Genomic DNA, 11,003 nt, shown 5'->3' on the forward strand with positions numbered 1-11,003 from the left:
GGGGAGCACAGAGTGGAGACCCAAAGCCCATCTGTAGGCAATTGGACATCCCCTTACAGAAGGGTGACAAGGAAGAGATGAGCCAGTCAGGCTGCAGTACAGCACCATTGATATGTACAACTTCCCTCTAGTTCTTTAATGCTTTCCTTTCCCACCCCATTATCATGACCCCAATTCTACCTTACAAATCTGGCTAGACCAGAGCATGTACGTGGGTACAGAGAAGAGCTGCAAACACAGGGAATCCAGGACCTAAAACCCCTCAGGACCCATATTGAGAGTAGTGATACCAGGAGTGGGAGGGTAAGGTGTGGGGGAAAGGGAGAACCAATTATAATGATCTACATATAACCCCCTCCCAGGGGGACGGAAAACAGAAAAGCGGGTGAAGGAGACATCGGTCAGTGTAAGACATGAAATAATAATAATTTGTAAATTATCAAAGGTTCATGAGGGAGGGAGGGTCGGGAGGGAGGGAAAAATGAGGAACTGATACCAAGGGTTCAAGTAGAAAGAAAATGTTTTGAAAATGATTGTGGCAACAAATTTACAAATATGCTTGGCACAATGGATGGATGGATGGATTGTGATAAGGGTTGCATGAGCCTCTGATAAAATGATTTTAAAAATATTCTACATATTATTAATTATATTGTGCCATGGATTCTGTTAGATCTAGATTTCAGAGAAATCTCACTTTCACCTATCCCCTTTTCTCACTGTCCATCTGAAGAGTGGACAATCTCTAAATTGATTACTATGACCCTATCCTAAGGCATGCATACTTTTAACCCACTCTTTCACTTTGTTTCACTTTGTTTATCGGTGCAATTATCACAATCAATTTCAGAACATTTTCATCTTGTACTCATCATTGTCAGCTCCTCATCCCCAACCCCCCACTCCCAATTCCCATAGGCGATTATCTATCTTGGGCTCTATAGACAGAAAACCATACGTTATATGAACAAGAAGCAAACAAACAAACTCAACAAAATTGACAAGACAGAACGTAGAAAAACCTCATTCCAAAATAAAGCATATGATATTAAAAATGGAAAAATTTTTAAGCTGGGCCAAAGGGAGATCAAATGATAAGGTGTTACATTTTAACCTAACTAGTTAGGTCGCCTATAATTAACTCTACAGTGTTCTCTCTCTGATGGCAAGGCTATTGGACTACTATTGGAGGGGTGTTACCAGAGGCTTAAACCACTGTGAGACCCTGCAAATGGATTTTGGTCTTCTACTGCCCTACCCTACTTTTTTGAATAATGCTTGCTGTAATCCACCTGGGTGTTCACAGATTTCTGTAGTAGAATATGAAATCTGCCAGTTTATCAAATAGAAAACTTCTTTGTCAGTGTATGTGTGCTTGCTCATGCACAGGAAAGCAGGATACTTGGCCCCCTTGGATCACTTCCTGGCATCCATTTGACTCCAGAACTTTATCCTGATTGTCCACCTTCAATATTCTAAAGAAGTTTATTTAAATTAAAGTGCACTATCTTCAGTACATGAGTTAAAAGGGGGCTGAAGAAAGTTAGTAGCAATATAGAATGGATGCTAATGTTGTGGCCTAAACATGACCTCTAATCATTTGTTGCTTCGAAGAACGTGTATTTGAAAAGCAGAATCCCATTCAGAGGAAGCCATTTTGTACTTTCAAGAATGAACAATTTAAACTTTGTGTTTACAAATGTTTGGAAGCTCATAGGCTTACAGTCAGCGTGGTATGGATTTAGGTCAGGGTCTCTTTTTGAGAGAGGAAATGTGTTCTACATTTCTCTTATATTACCTTGTCTGAACTTAGAACCATTAAATGCCTAGCATTTAAAGTGATGGATGTTACAGGAGTGGTTTCTGAGAAACTTTGTATCTTCATTAATATATTTGTCTACTCTAAACAGAACAGATATCAAATATCGGATACTTAAATTACGTTGATCTAAAATGTAGATTCCAAATACTGAAGTGAGGTGGGACATGAAGATTTTGAGATGTGGTCTACTCTCCAGAGGCTTAAACTCTGAGTGCACTAATGAGGCAAGCACATATGAAAGGATATCTATTAACCCATGAGAAGTACCTTCATGTTTACTACCCTGAAGTTCTGTTCAGTTCTAGAAGGCAAAATACAGTATAACCCTGGTACTCAACCACATCAGTACAAGACGTAATCGGATTTCAACGCGAAATGTTGACAAAATTTTGCATCGGAGCTCGAACAAAACATTGGAATACAACCCAACACATGTGATTTTTGTAAACAAAAGCAGTTCATGTTTTGGTACTCGGCTTTAGTTGGCATTGTTAGTACGTTTTGTTTAAACCTTTTGCAGCTGTGTTCCAAACATTTTTCTATAATTTTCTTTGTTTTTGTGGCTTTTTGTACCGTTTATAGATAAAATACATAGGTCCTAAGAAAGAGGTTTTTTTTAAAAAAAAATCATTGTAATAAGGAACTGGTTAACCATGTTATCGATCTTGTTGATAATTTAGTAAACCCTTTTAGGAAACAGTTAAGGAAACACCAACAGCAGAGCACATTAGATAGATATTTTTTTCTTTTCTTTTTTTTTTTTTGAGAGAGAGAGCCAGGCAGGTCCTAGTGAAAAAAAGACAAAGAAGGGGGGAAAAAACCTCCTGAAAAGTAGCTACCAGTTGATTTTATGGAAGGAGACATCCCTCCTCTCCACATCCGTGTCCACAGATGCAGATCCTCATCAATATCAAGGTATGGGCCATACTGCAGTTGTTAAAAACTTTTTTAATATTGTGTTTCTTATTTAAATTGTATTATTCAACTCTGAACTTATTTACTCTGAAATTTCTGTGTAATATTTTGTGTAAAAAGGCAAAGTTAGGGTAAAACCTTGGTGGTTGAGAACGGATTAATCCATTTTCAGCTATTTCTTATGGGAAAAATTGATTCGGAACTCGACTGAATCGCATCTCAATACTCCTTCTAGAACATATTAGCATCGAGGTTCGGGTTTCTACTGTAATATTAATCAAGGTCACAAGGACTTCAAATAAAAATAAAAGTCTAAACGAACTTTGAAACATTTGTATAGGCCAAGAAGGATGGGTTATCCTGGTTTGCAAAGCAATTGTGAAAAATAGTCTTGAAAATAGTGATACTCACTTTCTGGTATCATTAATCATAAGTCCTCTTTTAGTATAGGGAGGACTGACTGGCTCATTTCTATGAATATATATAGCAAGGGCAATAAGATGTCACTTCCAATATTAGGTTATAAGATGACTGCAGCTTCAGCCTTAGGTGGTCCTTCTTCCATCTCTCAAAGCCTTGTGCTGAGAGAAGTTAGGGTCCTTCCTATGAGAAAGCTCAAAATGCAAGAAACCGATACCGCCATCCAACAGCAAGGGAGAACCAGAGGTCTACCAATGGCCACATGAGTGGACTTCAAATGAATTTTCCTCTAGTTGAATCTTGAGATGACTGCTGCCTGGCCAATACCATGACTGTGTGCTTGTAAGACACCCTGAGCCATGCCTGAATTCCCGATCCACAGACACATGAAGTAATACATATTTATGATTTATTAAGTTTTGTGCAACGGACCATTAATTGTTCCCATGTAAGTTAAAGTTGAAGCTGAAGAAAATTAAAACAAGTCCACCAGAAGCAAAATATGGTCTGAAGTCTATTCCACCTGAATTTGGAGAACATCTCAAGGACAGACTTGTTGCATTGAACGCTGTGTTGGAGAAGACCTCACGAGGAACTTCTACTTGGATCAAGAGGCGGTTGTGCACACAGAACGAGGGAATGCTGCATGGTGTAAAATCAGGGCAAGTGTGCCTCAGGGTTGTATCATCACACCCCACGTCTTAGATCAGAGAAACAGAGTGATACGCAGAAGAATGTGCTATCAGGGTTGCAGGAAGACTTATTAACAAGCCCTCCATATGCAGAGAGCTCAACTAAGCTGGCTGGTTAGGTTGGCGGGATTGCCTTTTGTTAAAGAGGATGATTTCACTTTTGGAATGCTAATGAGCCAGGAGTTGGGTGGTGTACATAATGCTTACTTAAACCACTACTCTTATTCAGGTCACAGACTCAGTGCCATTAAGTCGATGCTGATCTTAGAGACGCTATAGGACAACGTAGAATGGCTGCGTCATGTTTCCAAGGCTGGAAATCCCCATGGAAGCACTTGTCATCTTTATCCTAAGGAGTGGTTGATGCGTTCAAGCTGTTGACCTTTTGGTGAGTAGCCCAACACTGAACTCACGGCACTACCAAAGGCGGTCCTCTGAGGTGGGCGCTACATCATCTTTTTCTCTTACAAGCAATGCATGGAGAGATAAGGTCCTTCAGCAGCTGGGATCTATTCTTGTCCCTTGGACCTAGTTCCTTGTGCTGAGAACTTTCTAGATTCAGAGAAAGATTGATTCCAAGATCCACGGACATCTCCAAGGAACACCAGGGCCACACTTGTTGACAGGCGACCAGGACATCATTCTCACCTGTGAGTCGACAGAGCAAGAAAACCTTACTCGAGAGTTGGTGCCCTGGATTGGATTTATATCTTCCTAAACTGCGGAAGAATAATTTCCGTTCATTAAAGCCATCCACTATGGCACTTCAGTTATAGAAGCATTAGATAACTAATACAAGCAGACCCCAAACAAGCCCCAAACCTGACAGAATACATGACATTCACTTTCACGCCTTGATAATAACCCTATGTGCTTTGGAAACTTCTCAATGGTCATGTCTCCAGATTTTGGGTGTTGGCCATACCCTCTGGATTCTGGGTGGAGGCACCTTGGCCAAGGCTTCAGCTCCATCTTCTCAGCCCTCTGGGATCACAACTCTGCTCCTTTGGCTTTAGGTGGCTCCATTTTCTAAATCCACCTCCTTGGTCCTAGCAGGCCCAGTTCTTCTGCCCTCTCACCTGTGAGCGGTCTTTCCAGGCAGCTGGCCCACCTGAATGGTAATCCCCACACTCCAGAATCCAGGAAGCTGGAGTGCCACCCTTTGAAACTCCAGAAGGCATGGACCTGCCCGTTGAGACCAAGGCAGCTCTGCTTCCCAAGCTCTTTGCAACACAGATGGTCCGTTTCTTTTCTTGTTGTCTGTCTCTAGAATACCAAGAGACAGACAACATTCTTTCCCTTCCTTCTTTCTCTGTCCCTTTAAGTCTAGGCTGATGGATTTTCTGTTGTGGGAGATGGTTAGATAACATCATTCGCAGGCTTAATCTCATGAACAAAAGATTGTGTAGCCATGTCTTTGGCGAACATGTCCTCAGTTTGTCCACCAGAATTGTCCGGATCTTTAAGTTCTGTTTTCATTTTTCAATCCATTTATTTCCTCTTGCCTTTTATTATAAGCAGCAAGGAGAAACCATGTGATCCCTTTAAGATCTTTCTTAGAAATTCCATTAGCTAGATAACCAAGGCCATCATCGACAAGTTCTGCCTTCCACGAAACATTTGAACTTAAATCAGACAGGTTCTTTGCCACTGCATAAAAAGCACTGCCCTTTCTACACGGTTCAATCCATGTTATTAATTTTCTTTAAAGTCGTACCAGAAGCACATTAAATGTCCAAATGTGATAGTTAAGGCTTATTGTGCCAACCTGGCCAAGGAACACACGTGGGATTAATTGAAGGGGGGGAGAGATAAATGGCTTGGTGAGTCTCGCCTGTCTTGTCTCTTGTTCTCTGATGGTCGGACCAGGGTGCAGCTGCTTTAGCTAGTTCTCTGCCTCAGCTGGCAAGGCTCACTTCCTTTGAGACATCCCTGAGGAGAAGCCACATGGACCTAACCCAATGCAGCCCTGGGTGCTGGAGCAACTGCGTGGAGACCCCTGCCAGCGCTGAGATAGATGCTTACACATTCACTGACTCAGCTTTCCTCCTGCAGTAGGCATGATTGCGTTTGTTTTGTGAGATGGAGGAGGACTTTGTGGCTTGGTGTTGGACATATGGGTTAATTTGGACTTGTGGGCTTGAACAACACTGGGTTGAGATGCTTTCTTGATGTATACTTATCCTGTATATAAAACTCTCTCTTATAAAATATGAGTGTCTATGAATTTTGTTTCTCTAGTCTACCCAGACTAACTCACCAAATTTCTAGTAACATTCTTTTCATGGTGCCTTGTTTATTTTCTAAGACAATAACGATTTTCCCTATAGCTTTCTTTTTGTTCTTTTTATATAGTGTAATATTTTATTAAATTTTGTACTCGTATATCCTCATAATGAAAGGTAATTAGGTGGAAAAACCTTCCTTTTGAATCACCTGTTAACACACAGTTATACATTAAAAAAACCTCATCTGATAGCAAAGAGACAAAACAAAAAAAAATTCCATTCTTACCCATTGAAGCAGATCTAATTCAGTTTTCTTTTCCAAAATTTCTGACAAGAATAGAAGATTTCACATAAATGAAATGAATGTTGGAGTGGTTTATGAAACCAGTGGTCTCGTGTACCCTCATCTGTTTTCTGTTGTTTGGATGCTGGCTCTTCATCTTCTGCTTCTTCTCTTGCACTCCCATTGGCCCGGCTGCGCCACTATTTTCACCATTTCGTGCTCATGAGCACCTTACGTTGTCGTGCCTTCAGGCTGTCCTTTCCTTTAGCCGACCCAGCCTGGGCTACTTGGTTTCCCTTTGCCTTTCCTTTAAACGTGCCACCTTTTGGCTTCCATTTGTTCAGGGATTCTTATTGATCTTCCACATTTTTAAATTTTTTAATCATTTTATCAGGGGCTCTTACAGCTCTTATAAAAATCAATCACATTTGTGCATATGTTGCCATCATCATTTTCAAAGCATTTTCTTTTGACTTGAGTCCTTGGTATCAGCTCCTATTTTTTCCCCTCCCTCCCTCCCACCCCTCCCATCCTTGTGGACCCTTGATAAATTATAAATGATTGTTATTTTCATATCTTACACCGTCTGCTGTCTCCCTTCACCCACGTTTCTGTTTTTTGTTCCCCGGGGTGGGAGTGGGGGTTTACAGGTTGATCATTGCTATCAGTTTCCCTTTTGTCCCCCTTCTCCCCCCAATTTCCCCTTACCTTCATGGCATCACTACTCCTTTTACTGTTCCTGAGGGGTTTATCTGTCCTGAAACCTGTGTGTCAAAGGCTTTTATCTTTACCAATGTACGTGCTCCGAGCTAGCCAGATTCGTAAGGTAGAACTGGTGTGATGATAGTTGGGGGGGTGGGGGGAAGCATTAAAGAACTAGAGCAGTGGTTCTCTATCTTCCTAATGCCAAGACCCTTTCATACAGTTCCTCATGTTGTGGTGACGACCCAACCATAAAATTATTTTTGTTGCTACTTGATAACTATAATTTTGCTACTGTGATGAATTGGGCGACTCCCGTGAAAGGTTGAGAACCACTGAACTAGAGGAATGTTGTGTTTTGTCAGGGCTATACTGCACCCTGGCTGACTCCTTCCTTCCTTGTGACCCTTCTGTGAGGTGATGTCCAATTGTCTATAGATGGGCTGTGGGTCTCCACTCCAATCCTCCTCTAAAGCATTAATATGATTGTTTGTTTGGCTTTTCTGATGCCTGATACCTGATCCTGTTGACACCTCATGATCGCACAGGCTGGTGTACTTCTTCCATGTAGGCTTGTTGCTTTCCAGTTAGATGGCCGCTTGTTTATCTTCAAGCCTTTAAGACCCCAGATACTATATCTTTTGATAGCCAGACACCATCAGCTTTCTTCACCACATTTGCTTATGCACCCGCTTTGTCTTCAGCGCTCATGTCAGGAAGGTGAGTAACACACAATGGCAGGGTATGAGAGCAAACTGTTCTTGCATTGAGGGAGGGCCCAGTCTGACCCCCTACGCCAGGGTAAAACATGAAGGGAGTGCAACAGAGCAGCAAGGGGAGCAAAGCAAGGAAGTCCCTGAGGAATCCCCCCAATAGACTTCTGACTCATGGAGCAGGGGTTGGCAACTCATCAGTCCCAATCAGAAAACATTCATAAGGGTCAGTAGTCACAACTGGGACTATTTATAGACCCCCCCCCCTTTTTTTAAATGTCTATCTGTGTAAGATAGGCAGGATTGTTTGCAATCCTGAGGAGAAAGTAACAAGATGGATGGTTGAGGGTGGGCATGGGAGAGGAGGAGGTGGGGGAAAGGGGAGGGAGGATCCAAAAAACCCAGGGACAAGGAAACAACAAGAAATCTAAAATCAATGGTGAGGAGGGTGTGAAATGCCTGATGGGGTTTGATCAAATGCAATGTAGCCGAGAGGAATTACTGAGAGCTGAATGCAGGTTGAACATGATACTAGACAGGAGGAAAGTAAAATGAAATAAAGGAATGAACTAGGAGGTCAAAGCTATTTATAGAAGTGCAAATGTAGGATTGTATATATGTGAATATATTAATGTATAACGATCGAGATATAGCTCTATGTACGTATATTTATATGGTATTGAGTTCTTGTGCTGAGGGGGGCCTTGCATAGAGGCCCAATGTCCATCTGCTACTTTAATACTTGACATATTAAGAAGTATATGGGCATTCTACACCCTCCTCGCCATCAATTTTAAGCTCTTGTTGTTCCCTTGTCCCTGCGTTTGTTGGCTTCCCCCTCCTTTTCCCCCACCTCCTCCTCTCCTATGTTTCCCCCAGAACTGTCATCCCATGATTTTCTCCTTGGAATTGTTTATCCTGCCTGTCTTATATAGATAGACATAGGAAAAAGAGAGAAGAAAAAAAACTCCAACAACCTATAAATAGTTACAGACCTCTCTGCTGACCCTTAGGAATGTTTTCCATCTGGGCGACCAGGTCTGATGAGGTGCCAAGCCCTGCCCCCCCCCCTAAGTCAGAAGTCTATTTTTGGGATTCCTCAGGGACATTGCTGCTTTACTCCCCTTGGTGCTCTGTTGTGTTTTTGCCCCAGTGTGTGTATGTGTGTGTGTGTGCCAGACCAGACACAATTCCCCCTGTGTCTCCAGTGCTGTCCCCCATAGTGCTGTGCGTCTGTGAAGGGACATTGTGTCTCGTGGCCCGCCAGCCCGCCAGCCTGCCAGCCCTCTCTGTGCCTCTGCTGCTCTGAGCAGCAATGTTCCACGATTTTTTTAGTGATGCTTTTTCCACCTCTCCTTCTAGTACTTCCCAAGTCACTCCTCTGTGTTTTTTTATTGTAGGCTATTGTTACTTGCACCTTTGCCTGTATCCAGAACTTCTTTAGCCTTTTCTAGAAATAGCATTACTCCATCTTTGACCCTCTGACAGTCTATTGATTTGATTTCTCTATGACTTGCAAAAAGGATGTGCAAATCTTCTCTACAGGTCTGATCATCTAAGTCTCCCCCAAACGTCAGCAAGCAGCCCAGCTTTGCTTCTAGAGATATCAGTTCAGCATCTTCTGCTAACTTCTCTTTCTTCTTGCTCTTGTTTTGCTCACAATTTGGCCTCCACTTTATTTTTCTTTCTTTCTTCATTTTTTTTTGGCAAAGTAATCATCCTTGAAAAGTATTAGCAAGTCTGTGGTCTTTATACTTCTGGCCATGGGTCTCTGTGAATTTTTTAGCACATTCAGTTCCCTCAAACACAACCCATACTGAAATGCTTCGTGCAATGTGCTTCTCGTCCGAATTGTTAGCATTTCACCTTTGCCTTCTATCCATGTCATCATGTCAGCTGGGAAGCCTTTAATCTAAACAAATCTGTTTTTTAATATCATTTTTATACTCATCAGTCACTTCAGGGAGGGGTTTGCTTGGAGATCTTCTGAATTCAGTTTTATGCTCATTTATTTCCGTGGGCTCTACCTTTGATTTTCTCAGTGCATATACTATTGCATTAAAGTCTGTTTTAAGATGGTTTTATCTGTTGAATTTTATCACTATCTCCAGTGGTACCCAGCCTTCATCTAGTTTGATCTGCTCCTTTAAAACTTTGTCCTGAGGCCAATTAAAGTCACTCAATCTGATGACCGATTTTGGCTGCCAGTTCAGCCATTTTTTCCCCCCACGATCACCCTTTTCGGCCATTGTGGCTATTTGGGAAATGTTCTTTATGGTTTGGGCCCTGCACAGGCAGCCCACTGGATCAATAGCAATGGCAACAGCCTCCAAAACACCACCCGCTGGCCTAATGCATTTAACCAAGACAGGGCAGATGGGGCTGGGTAGCTTTCGTTACTTCCTTCTGTGCCCTCACCAGAATGGCCTTTGATATCCATAAATTTACTACAGTCTCTTCAACACTAGGTATTTACTATTAGTTACCTTAAAACTCCCTAAGCCTCTATTCATTACTCAATTCTAAAACCTCATCCACATTTTAAGTATTTCATAGAACACCCCATTCCTGAAACCAAATTCTGTTTTAGTTATCTAGCATTGCTATAACAGAAATCCCACAAGTGGGTGGCTTTGACAAACAGAAATCCATTTTCTCCGTTTAGGAGGCTAGATGTTATCATTTAAGGCATAGGTTCGAGAGAGGGCAAGCTTTCCCCTCTCTGTTGGCTGTAGAGGAGCCCTTGTCTCCTCAGCTTCTGCTTCTTGGTTCCAGGTGTCTTGACATCTGTCTTCCCCCAGCTCTGTTTCTTTAGCTTGCTTCTTTAGTCTCTTTTCACATCTCAAGACATACCCTACCCTAATGCTATCTCATCAGCATAACAAAGACAGCCCTTTATCACATAGGCATAGAGGTTAAGGTGTAAAAACATAGCTTTGGGGGTACAAATTCAACCATAAGCCATCCTTCAAGGTCACATAAATCCCACACATCTCATAAATCCTTTCACTCACTAATTCCATGATTGTTTCCTGAGAATCTAATATCTTCTCAGCACTGTTCTAGGTACAGGAGATAGGTTGTTGCTGTGTGCTATTGAGTTGATTTTGAGTCACAGTGACCTTTTATGACACGATAGAACAGTCCCATAGGGTTTCCTAGGCTTTTTTTTCAAGTTTCTTTATCTTTTTAAAAATCATTTTATTGAGGGCTCATACAACCCTTATC

General features: G+C 41.8%; 1 pseudogene; it reads right to left on the bottom strand.

The window, feature by feature from the left end:
• Positions 1–10,024, bottom strand: part of LOC101641228 — a 30,674-nt pseudogene extending 20,650 nt beyond the window's left edge.
• Positions 10,025–11,003: the final 979 nt, after the last annotated feature.

Source organism: Echinops telfairi, unplaced genomic scaffold (assembly GCF_000313985.2).
Source record: "Echinops telfairi isolate 266 unplaced genomic scaffold, ASM31398v2 ScPeMD7_7427;HRSCAF=8465, whole genome shotgun sequence".
Lineage (NCBI taxonomy): Eukaryota > Metazoa > Chordata > Mammalia > Afrosoricida > Tenrecidae > Echinops > Echinops telfairi.